The sequence below is a fragment of the Lissotriton vulgaris genome, chromosome 1_1 (assembly GCF_964263255.1).
Source record: "Lissotriton vulgaris chromosome 1_1, aLisVul1.2, whole genome shotgun sequence".
Lineage (NCBI taxonomy): Eukaryota > Metazoa > Chordata > Amphibia > Caudata > Salamandridae > Lissotriton > Lissotriton vulgaris.
The window spans coordinates 960,038,844-960,061,053 of NC_141685.1; the positions used below are offsets into that span (position 1 = coordinate 960,038,844).

Sequence of the window (22,210 nt, forward strand, 5' to 3'; positions counted from 1 at the left end):
TGACGGAACGGTATGCCACCTTGGCTCGAGCCAATATGCTAATCACCCAATTCCTTTTATAGGAATAAAACCCTTTTTGAGAAACCTCAAATATCACGGATTTTGCCTCTTATTTATTATGAGTTATTCTTATTGACTTTACCGCATAGAAATTCAGTACCAGGTAATTAATTTTACCACAATTGGATAATAAAGTTGTGCAATTCAGAGATCCTACAGCCCTCACCCTGGCTGTTTGCGTTATAAAAGTTAATCACGCACATGCTGTTCTCTTTTTTCCCCAACATGATGGCCTGGAAGTTTTTGTTGGCTGAGGGGAGGGCCCTAACACTACATCTTAGTGCCAGGGAAAAAAAGATGACCAGGCCGCCCAAAGCCCGCCCACTTCTGGAGCTTGTTGCCGGTACACAAAATGACTTATAGCCCTCGAGTGCGATGTTACTGTCGGTTGCCCATGTCTCCTGGAGACAGATAATAGAGTAGTGCTTTACAGACTGCACCCATAAAGGGTCTGAGATCTTACTTGCAATCCCCGCTATGTTCCACGACAAAATGTTATAATCTGGGTTGCCATCGATGGCCACCCCAGTGCTTACGCCAGGTGAGCCAAACCGCATTAATCCAATTATGTGATCCTCACGGTCTCCATGTGTTACTGTTCGGCCCGATGAACCAATATTGTCCATTGTGGTGGCAGCAGTTAATGCCGTGCTACCCCTTGGTGATGCCGGACAGTCTAGCTGGAGACCAGGGCCAAAGGAGGAAGACGGGTTGGCAGCGGGATCCCTCGGTCAATCACATTCGTTAAGACCTGAGAGGATATTAAATCTATTGGTAACCTCCATATGTGAGATAGATTCCATACCACCCCTCGGTTGACCCCTGAATGACCTAACAGTATTGTATACCACCCATCTGTTCCTTTTCTGTGCATATAATGGTGCGTCCTGTTTCTAATATAACTAACATGATTTTGCACTGGCCCATAGAAGAATCCCAGAGGTAAGATTTCTATGCCTTGTCCCCTCTGACCACTGTATGTCTCTACTTCCTTCAAAATCATTTCAACAGGAACTGTGCTGTTAATATTTACTACTATGCAGTCCCGATCTCTACATTTCCTGGTGCGCCCCAGCCAGGCTACTCAACGTGCCATGATTATGTTATGCCCTATGTTTTGGCCACTTACGGTGTTGCTTGCTAGCCAGTGGGTGACTTTATTTTTAATCTGAGAGAAGTCCTCCCTCCCCCCCAAGGGCAAAGGTGGAACATCCCTAATATTATTACTAGTGGGGTACTCTGGGGGGGGCAAGTGCAGAGTGGAATGATTACCCAGACCTTGGGCTCTGCTGCTAGGCTGTATGGGCCCGTTGGGCTGTCGAGCCGGTTGTGGGCTCTCTTCTAAGGGGGGTTTGGGAGCCTCCGATAAGCTACAGCGGCCACCAAGGTTTTTGGGGCTACCCTTCTTGTCCACTCTTCTTATGTCCCTCGTATCCAAATTTCCGCTAAGTGGCGCTGTGGGGGGTTGACAGGTGGTGGGTATGGATGAATTGTTGGTACCATTCCCTGTGCTTGTGTGTTGCTCAAAGCCTGGAGACCTTTTGCTACCCACTATCTCTTGAAGCAAGTGGTTATTATCTATGGTGATTTGCTGTAACTTCTTCAAGTTTGCACTAACCACTCTAAGTCTCTCTAAGAGGGGGAGAGTTAACGACTTTACTAGCTGTTTCACTTGACCAGTCAAGCTACCTCCTCCCTGAGCAGTCAGAGGTATTCTTTTGGGCATGGGATGGTGCTTAAGGTTAAGCGGGACTTGGGTGCTGATAGGCTGGGCAGTAGCTTGTGTTTGGCTGTGTGCACCTGGGGGGTTAATCTTTTTGGTCGTAAGCTTAGGGATCTTTGCCCGCTTGCCTCTCTGCCCGCCCCCACACCGTTTTCTTTTCCCCGTTTGTTTGCATCTGGTGGGAGTTATCTCTATAGTGGGGCATACTTTGGTCTTTGTGGGGAGTGTGTTACCCTGTGTTCTGTCATCATTACGGGTAGTGCTATCCTGTATACTGTTCCCATGCGTAATGATGCTTTGGTCTTCCGAAATAGTGCTAGTTTCTGGTAGCCCTAGGTCTATGAGGCGTTGGCTGACTCTCCTCTCGGTGGTTACGCTACTCATGATGTTGCCCAAAGAAGATCTTTTGGCGCTAAGGAATTCAGAAGATAACCTTTCCTCAGTTATTGCTATTTCTCATTCCAGCGCAGCCACTGCCCTGGTGAAGAATAAAGATAAAACATTATCCCAAAAGGTATAAATGTAAGGACAAATTATATTGTATGCACCAAGCATTACATAAATCAGAAAAAAGAGCCACCTATTAAAATAATTTTGCAAAAATAAATGTTTAAGTAGTTTTGATATTCAAGTAAAGAATGCAGTTTTCAATTACAAATAATTATATACAGACATGTGAAGAAGCCATCCAATGAACCAGTAATGCTTCCCCCACAGGGTTTAGGTGGTGATGATCCCCCAATATCCTTACGAAGGGGCATGGTTTACCCTTGGTGCATTATAAGCTTTGGGAAAACAATAGAAACAATGTCCAACAATTTGGGAATATTTAGTCCGTTTGTTACAGACAGAATCAATGTCACTTGATCAATGTTCCTTGCGAGGTCCAAGGATCTATTGGGGCGGGGAAGCCCGGCCTCCTCCAGCCTCTGACGGCCTAAGACGGCCCGCCCTTGTCCCGGGCTTCTCCCGGCACGCTCCCGCGTCACGGAAGGGGTCCGGCTTTTTTATGCGCCTCCGGGCGCCAGGTGTAGGTGGCGGCGCAAAGGCTCTTGGGGGCTGTAGTCCCCCTCTCTCGGCGGCCGCGACTCCGGATGGTGTGGCGTCACTGGCGGTGGGGGGGACCTGGGCAGATGTCAGGAGCCCACCACAAGCCTATGGCGAGCAGGGAGCGGAGCCGCAAAGAACCAGGGCGGATGTCAAGAGCCCATCAGGAAAGGCAGCAAAGAGCACCAAAGTTAAGCAGGCGTTGCAAGCAGAGATTTCCCACTCTGCCGTAAGGGTCCGGCCGTTTTATGCGCCTCCGGGCGCCAGGTGTAGGTGGTGGCGCAAAGGCTCTTGGGGGCTGTAGTCCCCCCCACTCGGCAGTCGCGACGCGGGATGGTGTGGCGTCACTGGTTATTGGGGGGTTGGACCTGTGAAGATGTCAGTAGCCCACCACAAGCCCACGGCGAGCAGGGAGCGGAGACGCAAAGAACCAGGGCGGATGTCAAGAGCCCGTCAGGAAAGGCAGCAAAGAGCACCAAAGGTAGGCAGGCGTTGCGAGCAGAGATTTCTCAGCAAGCAAGGAGAAAGCTTATTTGCAGCTCTGAGCGATATTTGGCAACATCTATCAACACAAGGAAATATGGTTGAAAAAATCCTCGGGATCCAGTTAGGCGCCAGGAGATACCATGGGATATTTTTAAGCTGAAGAATCTAGGGTTGCATAGAGTATTCACCAGAAAGCGTGTTACCGAAGGTAAATAACTTGTTTACATAGAAAACACAAATTCAACTGCTGTAACTGTTACTATGTTACTGTTACTCAACTCAATGGTGCTTCCTTCTCCATCCTGCTGGAAAAAATGGGCACTGGAGTCGGGGTTCCCAAGAAGTGAATTGGGGACCACCAAATTCGTGTAACTGGAGAATTAACTCACTGATCTACTCGATCAGCAATCAGAACAGAACTGCAGATCTGAATTGGAGTTAACTTTTTGAATTTGACATTCTAGAGAGGAGGGCAAGGTTTCTGTCTAAACTTGAACTGGAACAAGCACTCAATCGATGCTGATACTAAATCAATCAATCAATCAGAGTACTTGTAAAGCGCCCTACTTACCCATGAGGGTCTCAAGGCACTGAGGGGAGGGGGGGTGCTGCTACTGTTCGAAGAGCTAGGTCTGAAGGTGAGTAGGTCTTGAGTCTGCCGTATGTGGGTGAGGATGGTGTTCCAGGTCTTGGTGGCGAGGTAGGAGAAGGGTCTGCCGCCGGAGGTCGTACATTGGATGTGGGGCACTGCGTTGAGGGCGAGGCTGGCGGAGCAAAGCTGGCGGGTGGGGGTGTGGAAGCTGAGTCTGTTGTTCAAGTAGGCTGGTCCGGTGTTGTAGAGTGCCCTGTGTGCGTGGGTGAGGAGCTTGAAGGTGATCCTCTTGTCGATGGGGAGCCAGTGTAGGTCTCTCAGGTGGGGGGGTGATGTGGCTGCAGCAGGGGACGTTGACGATCAGTCGGGCGGAGGCGTTTTGGATGCGTTATAGTCGTCATAGGTGTTTGGCTGGGATTCCTGCGTAGAGTGCGTTGCCGTAGTCCAGTCTGCTGCTGACGAGGGCATGTGTCACTGTTCTTGTTTCGGTCTGGAGCCTGCGGAGCATGCGGAGGGTTTTGTAGCGGGAGGAGGAGACAGTGTTGACCTGTTTAGACATGGAGAGGGAGGAGTCGAGGATGAATCCTAAGTTGCGTGCATGGTCGATGGGTGTAGGTGCAGTACCCATTGTGGTCGGCCGCCATGAGTCGTCCCAGGCTGAGGGGGTGGGTCCGAGGATGAGGTCCTCCATCTTGTCCAAGTTCAGCTTCAGACGGCTGCTCCTCATCCAGTCGTCGACGGCCTTTATTCCCTCGTGGAGGTTGCTTTGGCGGTGTGTGGGTCCTTGGTGAGGGAGAGGATGAGCTGGGTGTCGTCGGCGTAGGAGATGATGTTGAGGTCATGATGGCGGGCCACTCATGCGAGGGGGGCCATGTAGACGTTGAACAGCATCGGGCTGAGGGATGAGCCCTGGGGTACGCCGCAGATTATGTGGATGGCTACGGATCGGAAGGGTGGGAGGCGGACTTTCTGGGTTATGCCTGAGAGGAAGGACGTGGTCCAGTCAAGGGCCTTCTCTTGGATTCCAGCTTCTAGGAGGCGTGTCTTTAGAGTGCGATGGCATACCGTGTCGAAGGTGGCTGAAAGGTCCAGGAGGATGAGGGCTTTTGTTTCGTCATTGTCTAGTTGGCGCCTGATGGCGTCTGTGGCAGCGATGAGGGCTGTCTCAGTGCTGTGGTTGCATCTGAACCCTGACTGGGACGGGTCTAAGATGTTGTTGTCTTCCAGGTGTCGGGCCAATTGTATGTTGACGATTTTCTCGATGACCTTTGCCGGGAACGGGAGCAGGGAGATGGGCCGAAAGTTCTTGAGGTCCTTGGGGTCCGCTTTGGGCTTCTTGAGGAGGGCGTTGATTTCGGCGTGCTTCCAGCTTTCCGGGAATGTCGCTGTTTTGAAGGAGATATTGATGACTTTCTGTAGTTTGGGGGTGATGGCTGCGCCTGCTCTGTTGAATACGTCTTGTGGGCAACGGTCTCATGGAGATCCTGAGTGGATGGAGTTCATGACCTTGCATGTCTTGTAGTCGTTGACGTTGGCACAGGAGGTCAGGCGGTTGGCGCTGGTGGTGTTCGCAGGGTAGGTGGCGGCTGGCATGGTAGGGGCGGTCGTGGTGTTGAAGCTGTCGTGGATGTCAGCGATCTTGCGGTGGAAGAAGAGGGCTAGTGAGTCGCACAGTTCTTGTGAGGGTGGGATGTCGTTGGTGTTTGCGATGGGGTTGGAGAGATCCTTTATGATGCTGAAGAGCTCTTTACTGTTGTGTGCGTTGTTATCTAAGTGGTTTTTGAAGGTGGATCTCTTGGCTAATCTGATGAGGGGGTAATGTCTGAGGGTGGCGTCCTTGTGGGCTGCGTGGTTGTCCGGTGTGCATTCGTGGAGCCGTGTCTTTTCCAGTTTCCGGCATGCGCGCTTGGAAGTCTGGAGCTTGTTGGTGAACCAGGTGGCTCTCTTGCTGACATGGCTGTTGTTTCTTGAGCGGGGCGAGGGTGTTGGCACAGTCGTCGATCCACTGTCTGAGGTTGTGGGCTGCGGCGTCTGGATTGGTGGGGTGGGTGAGTGGGTTCTGGGCGAGGGTGGTGATCAGCTGGTCGTCGATGACTTTGCTCCAGCAGCGGCGAGGTAGCTGTTGGGTGCGGTGGTGTGTGGTTGGTTTCTTGAAGGTGAAATGGGTGCGGTGGTGTGTGGTTGGTTTCTTGAAGGTGAAATGGGTGCAGCGGTGGTCGGTCCAGTGGAGTTCGGAGGTGTGGTCGAAGGTGACGTGGAAGCCTGTGGAGAAGACGGGGTCCAGCGTGTGTCCGGCGGCGTGGGTGGGTGCAGTGACGAGTTGTCTGAGGCCGAGGTTGGCGAGGCTGTCGATCAGGCTAGCGGAGTTGGCGTCGTTGTTGTTCTCGAGGTGGAAGTTCAGGTCCCCGAGGAGGATGCACTGAACAAAATGTATATGTTATTAAAAGAGGGTGGGGGCTCTTGCTAGCACCACGTTATCTAACATCTCACCCATAAGTTACAGAGAGCCTAGACCGGAGACTTTCAGTATTTGAGAGGCCACAAACTTTTACCTTGAACAGCTTTAAGTGGGCCAGGTCTAAAAAGCAGTTCTAAAAAGCAGGTGCTGAGGCGGGTTCCTATTGGGCTGTCCATTTATGCCTTCACCCTCAGGATGAAAACAAATATCTTAATTCTGCAGCAGTCACTTCACTGCCTTTGATGTAACTTCAGAGACTCGCTATAGTTCTTTCACAGTCTCATCATTTCAAAACTGAAGCAGTTTAAATATTATATACAACGAAGCCATAGTTGTTGCTTGTTTATCTTATGCAACTAACAAGCATTAACAGAGCCAATACTCCTGGGTTATTGTATGTGTAACGTTACTTGTGTTATATATCTAGATGCAATAACAGAAAGCAGCAAAATACCAGTCGGCACACTATGCTAGGCACAGGTTTATAGTTTGAGCGTCTTTAAGCCCCGCCCTTAATTACGTCGGCCACGCCCCTTTGAGGATCCCCCCGTTTTTCTTCCGACTTAAAGTCCTAACCTTGAGGCTCTACAGCATATTTAGTGAGAAGCCTCGACATCCCACAGCATATATCTCACCGCTGTGCCCACATAATTCTAAGGACAAGTCCTGGAGGATGCAGCTAGAAGGAAAGATTTGTTTAGACGTCACTCCAAATAAGAGCTAGGGTAAAATGCATGAATGGGGCAATCCCGCGAACAGGGCTCTCTGAAAGCGCGTCCAGCGAAGCTGGATTTTCACAGGATGTCACATTTCCGGGACGGAAGATCCATTTCGCAGGGAGGGGGGAAAACGGAGCGTCCGAGAAACTCCAGCCTCAGTTCTTGGAAAGCTCGCACTGAGCGCGGGGCCGACGGTACCGGGCTGCACCGGAGGAGTCCCTGGATTGAACCCAGAGAACAGAGGTATCGCATTGGCCGCACCCGTTTTACACACTTGCAGCCTCAGGTGAGACACGTGCTTCGGCTTTTCCGTCACCAATTTTCTATTTTTTATTTCTGAAAACTAAAATGAGAATTTTCGGGATTTTTACCTTACCTTTTTAATGATATAGGAAAGCAATTAATACATCAAAGCAGTGCCTCTACACAAAGCTTAAAAGTGTGGAGGGGAATTATTAAAAGTGCAACGTCAGGGAAGGTGCGTCAGGGAAGTGTAGTGACGTACCTGGGCTGTGACCTGCAGCGTTCAGAAGAGGCCCTAGTGCTTAATTTGTAAAATATTAAGTGCCAGGGCTCTGACCAGGCCACTGAGGCTTGCACCACACATTGCCCTTGTGGTCGCTGCCTAAACAACTACTAACCATCTCTCTCGCATGTAAAGGCGACAGTCAAGTTATTCCAGGTCCCCAAATCTAAAGGAATGGCTGGGGAGGCAGGTATTAGCACTATTTTAATGTATATTGTATTCCGAAACAACCGTTGTTCTGCTCATCTCTAAATTAAATGAGCAGCCACCATGTGGTAGGCTGTCAACACCATACTTAGAACAGTGTCCAGCACCGTAAACCAATTAAGTGCCCGGTGCTGAGCACCGGAAAGCGCTGGCTCAAATTAACCACTGAAAGAGGGTCACATTCCTAGCTCTGGAAATACACCTCGATCCTGGCCTGCAGCATGACATATTCAAATAACAGGACCTGCACACTGCTCTGGTAATGCAATGCATGCATGTACCTCAATACCGACCTGCACTACCCTCTGCCCCGGCAGAATTGGAACCCGCTCGCAGCGTTGCCGATGCACCAGTAAGTGCAGCCTTTCGCCTCTCCAGAACTGACCCATGCATAGCGTTGTCAATGAACCTGAATGCAGGCCTGCAAACACAGCTTTCCTAGTGTTGACCCACACATAACTCTGCAATATGCCCTAGTCGTTACCTGCAAACCCCGCCCCGTTCCTTTCAATTAAGAGGACTTGCCATCACCTGAGCCGATGTGCAGCATTATCTGTCGTTGCATATACGTAAAGCATACACAGGTCGCTATCAAAACATAATTTGTTAAGAGTTATAGGCAGGGCTTTAAGTGGGCTGAAAAAACTTGGGGTGGGGGAGGTCTCCCAAAGCGATGTGGTCAATGTAATTAAGGGTGTGGCTTAAAACACATAGACTCAAAATCTGTGCTTAGTATAGTGTCCCGCCCGACTGGTATTTTGCTGCTTCTGTCAGTGCATCCAGATATATAATACAACTAGTAACATTGCACCTACAAGAAGCCAGGACTATTGGCTTTGTCAATGGTTGATAGTTGCATAAGATAAACAAGCAACAACTATAGCTTTGTTGCATAGAATATTGAAAAGGCTTCAGTTCGGAAATAGAGAAACTACGAAAGAACTATAACGAGTCTCTCTGAAGTTACATCAAAGGCTTTGAGCAGTGGTACTGCTGCAGAGTCAAGACATGTTTTCACCTTTAGGCAGTGCTTGAAATGGTAAAATAGAAGTGCAGGTAGTCTTTACAAGAGTACCTGCTTGCTTCTGAGAAGTGCTGGTACTCCCCAATTAAAAGTATTACATTTCTCTTGAGAAGTGCTGGTATTCTCCAATTAAAAGTATTACATTTCTCTTGAGAAGTGCTGGTACTCTCCAACTAAAAGTATTACATGTCTCTTGAGAAGTGCTGGTACTCTCCAATTAAAAGTATTACATGTCTCTTGAGAAGTGCTGGTACTCTCCAACTAAAAGTATTACATGTCTCTTGAGAAGTGCTGGTACTCTCCAATTAAAAGTATTACATTTCTCTTGAGAAGTGCTGGTACTCTCCAATTAAAGTATTACATTTCTCTTGAGAAGTGCTGGTACTCTCCAATTAAAAGTATTACATTTCTCTTGAGAAGTGCCGGCACTCTCCTTCTCAAAATATAAAAATGCTGGTGCTCAGTACCGGACAGTACCGGCCCATTTAAAGCACTGTCCTTAGGATGAGGACAAAAATGGAGAGCTCGATGGGGACCCGTCTCAATAGCTACTTTTTAGAACTGCTTACACTCAGCATCCGTAGGACCCGCCCCACTTAAAGCCCTGTTTATAAGTTCATTTAAACATTATAATAATATTAAAATCTTTTCATACTTTTAATAAACATTTACATAGGAATTCCGTAAAAATCGTTATTTAAATATTCCATTTATTCATTCTTTTAAAAAAAAAAGTGTGCAACCGCAATTGCTATTTTTTGAGTTCATAATACTTATTGATAATTATAAGCCATTGCAACTGTTCCACTGAAGGTTTCTGTAGATAAAGGCTTCAATCACGTGTTCCTTTCTTGTACTGCATCAGAACATGTCAGGAACAAGGGCCTCCTCCCACATGGTTGCCTGCTTTTCGCACCTTCTTTTTCTTTTCTGTTATTCTTTTTCTTTCTTTCTCTCTAACCTATCTCGTTTCCTCTCATCCACAGGCAGAGGCTGTTGTTAATGTATTCATTTCAGTCACATTATGTGTTTAACCTGCTCTTCTACTTGACACAGCACAGCTGGTTACATAATCTAATTATTACTATACCCTTTATTGCCCGGGCTGTGATAATTGATTGTGTTTTTTTGTCTGCTTTGATTGTGTTGTATCACTTTGCTTGGTCAATATGCCAATCATATTTACACCAATGTGTCAATGTGCTGTCTTATACCACTCTGTACTTTAAATACATTGTTCTGGAAAAAAAGCAATAAAGGCATCAATTCATTTCATTTCATCTCATTTCATTTTGACACACGTGGACATTGATCCCTTAACAGTGATTTTCTCTTCTGCTTTATGGAAAGAACAAAAAAAACAATTTGGTACAACGCACACGTTTTTCATTTTTTTAGGTACGGTGTTCGCATGATATATTTTGCAATGCCCGTGCCACTTTTACCGAAAGTAAATTAGCTAAGGCTTGATTTATTTTTTAATCATCAATATATGTGTTATTGATATATATAAAAATAAATCTCCTCTGGTTTCCTTCTCAAATGTCATATTAACCCCCACAGTAACCCCGCTTTTATCCACCATAATGCCCAAAAAAATGTAAGTCATCATTTTTGAACAATCCTATTGAAGTTGCCCTGTTCTTTTTTACTATCTTACCTTCACTAGTGTGCAGATCTTTAAGGCAGTAAGGTGCAATCTGTACTACATTGTTGTCCTTAATGTGTATTAGAAAAAAGGAATGTTGAGAGCTCCATTGAAGACACTGGAGTGGTGCAGGCTTATAATGGCTGGCATAAGCCCAGAGCTCAAACATTTCAATGATTGTTTTCATGTTCGTCGCTTTTTAATTTAGTGCATTCTGCCATTTTTTGGCAGAATGTTCTAATAGCCTTTTAGCCCTCCTGCCTCAGGCTGTATCAGTTGTTAAAGGTCCTCTCCCTTGTTATAGGTTATAACTCGTGTTCAGGGCCTTTAACAACTGGGATAGCCCTTGACAGAGGGCTATAAGGCTATAATAACAAGCATTGGCATAGCCAATAGGTCTCGCCTTTGGTAGGTGCAAGTAGTATTTGGTTAAATATTTTTTTTTACCAATTGCAACAATTTACAGCTGTAGTGTAGTTGAAGACCTATTAAAGGGAGTTTGTGTTGCTAGTGCTCAGTATCTATTATAATGCAATTACATCAGGGCATTAATGTAGGGAACATGGAGGAGGGCAAAGCAGAGTCACCAAACTTAGACCATAAATAGCTTTGCAGGGTTCTTCTGCACCCTAGGGAGGTCACTGTTCCCACTAAAGAGAAAGCCACCCACCTTTTGTGCAATCGCATAGAAAACCACATGTATTGGACCAGAGAACAGCATGATCACCTTATTTTCCTAATATATATCAAAGTCAAGATGTCATGGTCAGTAAAACTGGAGATCATACAGCATGGACTGGTGGTGCTGGTCCCCTGAGGGGCGGAGAGTGGAAATAAAGGAAATGTAAGAGCCGGAGGAATGGATCGACAGACGGGAAAGGGCAAGGGAGAGAATTCACTAGGACCATCAAACAATGTAGACGTGGGAAGTAGAGGATGTATTGGTGGAGGAAAGGCCAAGGCCGCGTGGGAGATAGAAAGTAACTGGGCAATATAAAGGAGGTACAGGGAATGGAGTAGTGGGTTTCGAAACAGCTGTGAAGTAAAAAGGGTGAGACGGAAAGGGTGGTTGGGGCTGGGGGCTGCAGAGTGGGAGCGCTGTATGGCAGAGATGGAAGAAAGGAGCCCAGGCTGGAGTCAAGGATGGAGGGAAGAGTAGCAAGAGAAAGAGGACGAAGCCCATCATTAGCAGTCCAAGTGGCCCGACATGGGAGAGGGGACAGATCAATGTAAGCATTCTGGGCACTAATGTACCCATTGGTGGAAAGACTAACATTCCATGCACCCTATGGATTTTATGTGGCAATGCTTGTCATGTCCACACAGTCGCTTGTGCAGCAAAACGGGAAGCAGGAATGGGGAGGAGGGCGGGGGTGGGGTATGCAGGGAGGGCACCATGCTCCTGAACACTTTGCTCTGCTTTTAGGGCATGTGAGGAGAGGAGAAGAACACAATGTTCTTGCTCGGAGATTAGCATCAGAGCAGAGACAGCATTGGGGAGGGGAGAATAGAGCAAAGAGGGGGTATAACTGTAGCAACGGAGGAGGTGGCACAACTGGCCTCCCTGGGCCATTCCATAGAGCAAAAGGCGGCGAACGGGGGGGATGGGGGTGCATCGCTTGCAGCGGGGGGATAGGTGACGTAGCAGGGGCAGACAGAACTAGGAGCATGAATCGCAGCCGTCGAGGTGGGAGGTAAAGGGACGGGGGCAGGGCGGAGCCAGCTGGCATCGGGTATTACTAGCAGCGTAGAGGAGAGAGTGCAACCAGGTATGGCAAGAAAATAGGAGGGGCGGGGTAAGTAGAAAAGAAGGGAGGTGAAACGAGCTAAGACAGTAATGAATGGCAGAGCTCAGAGTAGGGTGAAAGAAAAGTAGAAAAGCAGTGAGGGGCAAAAGATAGTGAAGGCGGTAGAGAAAATAGGTGAATGAGAGTGCGAGGCACATGGATAGAGCGGTGGAGAAGGGGGTTTAGAGAGCAGGCAAAGAAGGGGCATCAGGGATATGGGAGAGTGAAATGAGCACGAGAAGAGAGTAAGGGGTTGTACGCTGTAGACAGAGGGGCTATGCGCTGCAGGCAGAGAGGGGCTGTGGAGTGCTCGCGAAAATGAAATGAATATAGCTTGGAGTTGCAGTTCAGTTTACCTTAGCTGAACCGAACTACGAGTTGCATGTTGAAGCCCAGTCTGAACTGGAACACTTTAGATCAGCATGGGTGTGATCCATCATGGTGAGGATCCGAGTTTGTTGGGGGTGAAGATTGACTGAGAGTGGGTTGGATGATTATATCAGCATGTGTATACTGGGAGCCATGGGAAGCAAAATGCGGGAGCTGCTGGTGTGTGCGCACACGCAGTTGCGAGCAGAGGCATATGTTTCCAATAATCGCGCCCGCGTCTGGGCACGATAATTGGAAACATGTGCTGCTGCTGCGCGTAACCACAAGCATTAGGCCGTGGGCGTGAACATGGGTGGGACAAAAAGAGCCTTTGGCCAATTGCGTGCTGTCTGTGTTAAAAAGACGCAGGCAAACGCCAACAGCCTGGGACAAAACTAAAAGCACACACGAGAGCGTGTGGTGAGATTTCTAAAAGCCCTTACTTAAAGTCGAGCGGAGCAGCGCATGCGCGCTGCGCTAGGATCGACCTAATAAAAAAGAATTCCAAAGGTCTCTCCAGCAATCACATATCTTCCAGTCCACGTCCACGTCCACCTTGACTAGTAGCATTCCCTGCTTTTCAAATTCTCCGACCATGCAGATATCTGTCATTGAACGCCAGTCCTGACTTGCAGCAACCCCCTGATATTCCAGTACTCAAACCAAAAGACATGACTTTACCTCAGGACTTCAATAATGATATGCAGCATGCCCTGCTATTCCAAACCTGAACCCATCAACTTTTTCAGTGCCCATCAAACTTGACCTTTAGCACTCTGTGCCATTCCATAACTGAAACCCTCACAAAGCTCTACCAAAGTAAACCAGGTCTGGCCTGCAGCACCTGCTACTCTTAAAACAAAGGTGTACGCCCAGCTCTGCCAATGCCTCTCAATCATATGAAATCACAATGAGGTCGCAGGAAGTGACGTCACAAGAAGTGATGTCATGCGCTTACTCCTTCTGTAGTAAAAAGAATGGAAAAAATAACTTTCACTCTCTCCTATGCACTACTCTCTGTCTCATCCTATACCTCTCTCAATATATCCTCTACCTCCACTCTCGGACTCATCCCAAATCTCATTCTACTATTGTAATCCCCAGAATAACCCTTTCTAGACTCTTCCCTCCTCTAGCTCTCCTGGCTCACCCCAAACCTAATTTTACTACTATGATCTCCTGAACAACTTTTTCTCAATTCTACCCTCTTGTATCCCTCCTTTTGACTCATTCCAAACCCCATTTTACTACTACGATCTCCCAAATCCCTTTCTAGAGACTCTTCTCTCCTTACATCTCTACTTTACTCATCCCAAACCTCATCTTACTACTATGATCTTCAAACACACTTTCTAGACTTCCCTCTTCTATCACTTCATTATCCTATTCAATCCCACTAACAGACTCACATGTTCACTGCTCAAAGTAACTTATATTTCCTATACTAATCCACCATTAATCCTTTTAGGTCCCGGAGTAGTGTGCTACTCGTTGAAAATTGCTTCGATGCCTCATATGGTATAGTGAGCGCTTTATAAATACAATTACAATAATGATTCTCACTTAAAAGGTCAATAGCCTATTTTACAAAAAACAACACATTAACATAATCACAAAAAAATATGAAAAGATACATTTTTGGTTTTACGCTGTTTTATACATCATGTGCGTTTTTCCACATATTAATTTGTAAGAAGCTTGGATATGGCTGAATGTGGCAATATTTTAAAGGGACATGTGGATCTTGGAAATTACATGTTTGAAAAGTTTTTAGTAAGTAAGCAAAATGTGATGTATGTATTTTTTTAACATTAAACTTTCTGTGAAAGCGTGTTTGTTTACTTCTGGTGTTCTCTATCTAACTCTAAATCACAAACATGCTTCACATTTGCAGTTCTGTAAGCAAAAGCTTTGTGGCCTCAACAGGAATTGGTACAACGTGTTTAGAACACTCACACCTCTCCCCCCTCTCCCCTCATTGGCGCAACATGACACACCTCTTCCTTCTAAAGTCGCATATATATATATATATATTACCTACTGGCGGTCGCCAGCCAGGAAAACACTGCACTGGCTGCCGGTGGAATATCGAATCCGGTTCAAGGTCCTTTGTATGACCTATAGAGCCATCGCCAAAAAGAGTGACACTGGAATAGGATCCATCATCTCCCACTATGTCCCCCGAAGGAACTTGCGCTCCTCTGGTAAACTGCTTTTGACAGCCCCCCGTGTACAAAGAGCCAAGTGGGGAGGCAGAGCCTTCTCCACCCTTGCTCCTAAGTGGTGGAACGAACTCCCTTTGGACCTGAGATCTCTCCCGTCCCTTCAGAACTTCCGCACTGCCTTAAAAACCCTTCTCTTCAAGCAAGCCTATGTCTAGGGTCCTAAGTTTTCCTGATCATTCTCTGATCTTCTGTTAGGCGCCTTGATACCTGCGGGTTATTGTTCTGCGCAATATAAATTATTCTTCAATTCAATTCAGTAGGTATATATAGTTAGGATTTTTTCTCTATGGGATTTTTGAAAATTCTATGTCTAATAACTTTGGCGTTTGTGGACGGAATTGGCTGAAATTTTCAGGAAAATGGAACATTTTGTTTCTGAGCAGCCCCTGACAATTTGGGGGGGTTTCATCAAGGGGGGCCGAGAAAAAAGGGGGGTCCCAAAACACGTTTTTCCCATGTTAATTTCCATAGGGCGGTTGGCCTCACTTTTAGCTCGAACGGCTGAATAGATTTGCACAAAACTTGGCAAAATTGTAGGGACTGTTAGCCCGATGTGCCTTTGCTAGGTCTCAATATATGTGCTCCAGTGGATTTTGAGTAATTTAGGTTCAAAAAAAGATATATATCTGGGCGGAGCCTAACCACACATCTGATCTGATTGGCTGTCAGCACTTCATCCAAGAAGTGTTGGCAGCCATCTTGGGACCAATATACATGATAGCACCTCATTAAAAAGCATTGTAGTTAATAGAGGGTTTTAGGACTTTAGTTACATTATAAATCATTTGTTGATGGTACCATACTCGTTTTAGGAATTGTGGTGGGTTCTAAGGTGATTTTACCATGTGAAAAAACCTTCTGCTGTGATATCATGAATATTGTTTGAAAGAAAACTAATATCTCATGATTTTCCCACAGTGGTTTGGAAGGGGATCTATAAGCTAAACTGAAAGCATATTTTCTGTAAATTCACATTATCTTTCTCAGTCATGTGAAAATGAAGTCTGACATTCTCAGTAAAACATGTACATCCAACAAGGACAGAGACTGTCAGTTGATTCCTTTGTGTTCTACTGCAGCCTCCTAGAGTGTTCTAAAGAACAACTAGAGCGCTAACAGTCCTACTTATTACAAAGGTATGGCACACCTGAAGCCATCTTGATTGGAATAAAGTGGTAACTCTTAAAACATTTAATTTAAAAAGAAACAACATGAGGGGGTATATTTTGCCATAGAAAGTATGATTAGTGCTGCAGAATGAAAAATTAGGGCACATTTTGAGTGACTTCTCAAATCCTTTTCTATTTCATTAAAACATTCTGACATGCAGTCTCCCAAAATGGCCACCAGAGACAAAAGAGCCCAAATGTAGCCCAAATATCACCCAGATGTAGCCCAAGTATAGCCCAATGACAGAATGTCCCACAGTGTTCTAAAGAACAACTAGAGCGCTAACAGTCCTACTTATTACAAAGGTATAGCACACCTGGAGCCATCGTGATGGGAATAAAGTGGTATCTCTTAAAACATTTAATTTAAAAAGGAACAAAATGAGGGGGTATATTATGCAATAGAAGGTATTATTAGTGCTGCAGAAAGAAAAATTAGGGCACATTTTGAGTGACTTCTCAAATCCTCTTCTATTTCATTAAAAAATTCTGACATGCAGTCTCCCAAAATCGCCACCAGAGACAAAAGAGCCCAAATGTAGCCCAAATATCACCCAGATGTAGCCCAAGTATAGCCCAATGACAGAATGTCCCAGAGTGTTCTAAAGAACAACTAGAGCGCTAACAGTCCTACTTATTACAAAGGTATGGCACACCTGAAGCCATCTTGATTGGAATAAAGTGGTAACTCTTAAAACATTTAATTTAAAAAGGAACAAAATGAGGGGGTATATTTTGCCATATGAATTATGATTAGTGCTGCAGAAAGAAAAATTAGGGCACATTTTGAGTGACTTCTCAAACCCTCTTCAATTTCATTAAAAAATTCTGACATACAGTCCCCCAAGATGGCCACCAGAGACAAAAGAGCCTAAATGTAGCCCAAATATCGCCCAGATGTACCCCAAGTATAGCCCAATGACAGAATGTCCCAGAGTGTTCTAAAGAACAACTAGAGCGCTAACAGTCTTACTTATGACAAAAGTATGGCACACCAGAAGCCATCTTGATTGGAATGAAGTGGTAAGTCTGAAAACACTCAATTTAAAAAGGAACAACATGAGGGGGTTAATTTTGCCATAGAAAGTATGATTAGTGCTTCAGAAAGAAAAATTAGGGATCATTTTGAGTGACTTCTCAAATCCTCTTCTATTTCATTAAAAAAATTGTGACATGCAGACTGAAACATGCACTTTGAATACCAGCAGCAGACGTCCCTGGTGAGCAGTAGCTTTACTACAGTGATCTAATGTGCAACTAGAGTGCTAACATTCAGAATTTATGGCAAATGTGTGACACATCTGAATGCCTTCTTGATGGAACCAAAGTAAACAAGCATTGAAAATGCAATAGATCTCGCCCTCGTTTAAGTTAAAGCCATTCTGTTTGTAATGAGGTGGCTTTTTAGCTTTGCTCTTATTAGTGTTTTTTCAACTTTCATGTAAATAACATGCATCTGTATGCATATAAGTATATGTATGCATGCATTTATGTTTGTATTTATATAGATATACAGATGATATATGTTTATATATGTATGTATATATATATATATTCACTGAAAAAACCATAGGCTATAGACCATATATAGTTAGGAATTAGCATTTACAAAACCTTGAAAATTCACTGAAAAAACCATAGGTTATAGACCATATATAGTTAGGAATTAGCATTTACAAAACCTTGAAAATTCACTGAAAAAACCATAGGTTATAGACCATATATAGTTAGGAATTCGCATTTACAAAACCTTATTTTACTCACACAAAACCATTGAAATTCCATATATAGTTAGTTGCACTAACTATATATCGCGCACCCGCAATCCACGGTCAGTGACATCACTGATGACATCACTGATGACATCTCAAATGACATCACTGATGACATCACTGATGACAACATCCAGTGACTGTATGTTTCTGTAAAGTTAAAATATGTCTTACATATTGAAGAATGAGTGGATGTATAAGTGTCTGGATGAAGGATTTAGTAGGTGCATGACTGACTGTATGAGTGAGTGATTAAATGTGTCTCACTGAGTGCATGGGTTAGTGACTAAACTGTCTTAATTTGTGCATCATTATGTCTGTTGTTCTGTAAACTGTTGCATGTGTTGATAAGTAGCTATATGAGTAACTATATGGGTTATTGATTGGTTGCCCAAGTATTTGTATGGGAGACTGAGTGTGTGTGTGGGTGGCTGGGAGGTGTATGACTCTGTGCATAGATGTGTGAGCAGTTGATTCACTAGATGTATGGTTTCAAAAGTGCATGTGGAAACAGCTGTATGGGCGGTTGACTGTGTGCATGAGTGTATTGGTGAGTGAATGGATATCTCAGTGCTACATGTCAAAGTAAGTACATATGTAAAACACAGTACATGTGAGAGTTGACATATATAAATAACTGTGCATAAGAGCCAGTGAATGTGTGAGTGGCTGTATGGATCATTGTGAACTTGTATCAGGGATTGTATAAGAGAGTAAATATGTGTTAGTATCTGTTTGAATAAGTAAAGTTTGTATAACTGTATAGTTGAGGAAATGGAGGTGTGATTGATTCTTTGCATGACTGACTAGGTGTGTGAGTAACTCCATGGATAAGTGACAGTCTGTGAGTGTCTGTTTACACTGATTGTATCTAAGGTTATATTAGAGTCTGAAGAGGTTCATCGTATTATCACATGAATGATATCATCAGTGATGTGATCAGTAATGTCAAATGAGATGTCATCAGTGATGTCATCAGAGATGTCATTTGAGATGTCATCAGTGATGTCATTTGAGATGTCATCAGTGATGTCATCAGTGATGTCACTGACCATGTCATGAATGATGTAATATGTGACATCATCAGCAGTGGATTGCGGGTGCGCGATATATAGTTAGTGCAACTAACTATATATGGAATTTCAATGGTTTTGTGTGAGTAAAATAAGGTTTTGTAAATGCGAATTCCTAACTATATATGGTCTATAACCTATGGTTTTTTCAGTGAATATATATATATATTCACTGAAAAAACCATAGGTTTCACACCAGTTATAGTTAGCTGGAAATTTTACTGTCATAAAACCATTGAAATTCCACGTTATAGTTAGTTGGACTCACTATAACTATATGCACTGCTGATGACGTCACATATTACATCACTCATGACATGGTCAGTGACATCACTCATGACATCACTGATGACACCATCCAGTGAATGTGTGCCTTTCTGAAAAATAAATATGTTTTATATATGTATATGTAAAGGTCGATGGAAGAATAAATGTTAAAATAAGTGTCTTAATGGATGTTTTTTAAAAAAAAAATTGATTGGTTAACTGGCTTATTAAGTGTATTTTAGTGAATACATATATTAGCGAATATTGTTTAAATATTTAAATGTTTGTATCAGTGTTTCACTTTGTGTATAAGTGGCTGCATGGGTTAATGAGTAGCTACATGTGTGTGTATATGGGTTATTAGATGTTTTTTTAAGTATCAGTATGAGTGTCTCTATGGTTTGGTGGGGGTATTACTTAGCACATAGATGCATCAATGACTGACTCACTGTTTGTATGTGTTTGGAAGACGGCATATATGCAGGACTGTATGGATGGATGAGTGTGTATATGTGTGTGTTAGTGAGTGAATGACTGTCTCACTAGTGTCTTTATCAGTAACTACATATGTTTTAATCTAGTATATGTGAGTATTGATGTATATAGGTACGTATATGTGAGTGTTAGACCTGACATCATTGGCTTGAGTCTCTCCTCCATTTTTTATGTTTGCCTCCACTGTTTACGATGTTTTTGCTGGTATATGCTTTGGGCACTGTGCCACTGCTGATCAGTGCCACAGTGCAAGTGCTCCCTATGTTAAATTACTGTATTGATTGAATTCCATGTTTGGCTTATTTGGTTTACTGTCAGTCCCTAGTCTAGTGCACCAGGAGTGCCAGGGCTTGTAAATGCAAATGCCGCTCATGGGCTTGCAGCACATGTTGTGCCACCCACAAGAGCGGTCTAGTAAAAGTATGTCTGAGGGTCTGCCATTGCCAGTCCCACGTGCAGTCTAGTACTGTCACGCTGACTGCGCAAGTACACCTACTTGCCAGTCCCTAAACCTTCCCTTAACTTCATGTTAGTCACCCCTATGGTAGGCCCACGGGCAGGGTGCATTGTAAGCATAAGGTAGGACAGTCCTGACCAAGTTGGCATGTCCTAATAGTGAATTACAGCCATATTCGTTTTTCACTATTGCGAGGTAACCTGCTCTCCATTAGTTAGAATGGGCTGCCCGGATTATTAATGCTATAATCCTAGCGGGCTCGGGGAGCATGGTGCAATGTCGAGTTTGGTATCCCTGAACTCGGGGTTTGATTACGCATCCGTTGGTGTGGATGGTTTTTGGACTCTGGGTTTGAAAATAGCACTTTTAGAAAGTGGCTATTTTCTTGTCTAACTATTTCTGGTTTCTGCTGGGTTGGTGTGTGTGTGACAGGAGCTGGGTGGCTCCAGAGGTCTGAATGAGTCAGTGTGGGATGAGTGGGACATTTGCGTTGAGAGTAGGGGGAGAGTAGTTGCTGATAGCCTGCCCTGCCTGATACAATGCTGGCTCCACCTCCTGCCAGGCGACTGATGGCTCTGTGCCTGCCATGGACGATCCTGGCCCCACCTCCTACCAGGAGGCCGATAGCTCTGCTCCTGCCAGTGACAAAGCTGGCTCCACCTCCTGCTGGGCGTCTGAGGACCCAGCCCTGCTCAGTGAATAGGCCAGGTGCCTCTGCCTGGCTACACCCACAACAGACCCAGGATGTTGGGAAATCCCCCTGCATGGACAAAGGGATCAAAGCCAAAAAGGGGTATAAGAGAAGGACCCCTGAACCAAGAATTTAGATCACTTCTGACAAGGAACCCTGAAACCAAGGACAAGAAGCCTGCTGATCCAAGGACTTTCCTACCCCTTCTGCCAGTGTGCTGTTTGCTGGGGGGAATCCTGCATTGCTTCTTTATTTTTGCCAAGGAACCAGGAGAGAGGAACTGTGTGTGTACTCTCACGCTTTGCTAAGAAAATCTCAAAGGGTTGGAAGAGTGCCAGCCTCCTGTTGAAGTCACAGGGCTAAAGGACTTCATCTGTTTAAAGTGCTATTTGCTGGAACCTGTGAATCCAGCCCCTCTGAAAGAACCAGCAATCTCGACGCCGACGGACGTCGCCGAATCCACCTCGACATCGTGAGTAACGGCTCCAGTGTCCCGCTTCCTCGATGCCGGCCGCCGGGCCCGATCGACGCCAGCAGCAACGCCAGTGAGTAGCGAGTTCGGCTCCAGCTCCTAGGGACCTCGTGTCTGCACCGCTGCTGATCGCATCGACTTCGAAACCCTCTCGACGCCGTGAGCGCTGCTCACTCTTGCAACAGCATCATCGACATCGACGACTACTGAGGCCTGATCGACACCGACGACGCGACGCCGGATTGCTCGACGCCGCTGATCATTTTGTGCTTCACTTTCCTACGGTACTGTGTTGTTTGGGGTCCGTGTGACTCCGGGCTCAACGTAGCGCTCCTCATGGTCGACGCCGAACCTTTGGATTAACTTTGCCTCGACGTCGTGTGACTCCCATGTGGGTTACCTTGTTGCAAGAACTGTGTTTTAAAGAAGAAGAGTTGCTTTTGATACTAAAGACTTTGTGCTAAGAAGAAACTACGCTTGAACTATTATTTTTCCCTTCCAAGAGTATTTATTAAGATTGTGGTATATTTTTGTCGTTATTTGGTCTTGTGCTAAGCCTTATATAAAAATCCTTATTTTTATAATACTACTGTGTCGTGTCCATTTGTAGTGTATTCACTTTATTACTGTATGTGGTCATAAATGCTTCACACACAGTCTCTGAGATAAGCCTGTCTGCTCTGCCAAGCTACCAAGGGGGTGAGCAGGGGTTATCAAAGGGTGTGATCCCCTTGCCCTGACTAGAAAAGGTGTGTCCCTATTTGTCAGAAGTGTATACCTCTGCCAACTAGAGACAGCCGGTTCTAACAGTGAGAGTGAGAGATTGTAAGAGTTCCTGTTTAAATAAGTATGTGTTTCTATAAGTGATTGTTTAAAAGAGTAAGTATGTGTAAGTTTCCTTAGAAGTAAGGTGGTAGTATGTGTATAGCTGTATATGCAAATA

General features: G+C 45.1%; 1 protein-coding gene across 1 annotated transcript in view; it reads left to right on the plus strand.

Annotated features, from left to right (window-relative positions):
• The first annotated feature begins 6,974 nt into the window (after window positions 1–6,974).
• The window catches only part of ACKR5 (atypical chemokine receptor 5), a 70,469-nt gene continuing 55,233 nt past the window's right edge, over window positions 6,975–22,210 (plus strand). The window contains exon 1 of the mRNA XM_086959928.1: window positions 6,975–7,371. The gene's annotated coding sequence lies outside the window, so the exon portion shown is untranslated. The remainder of the gene's footprint in view (window positions 7,372–22,210) is intronic.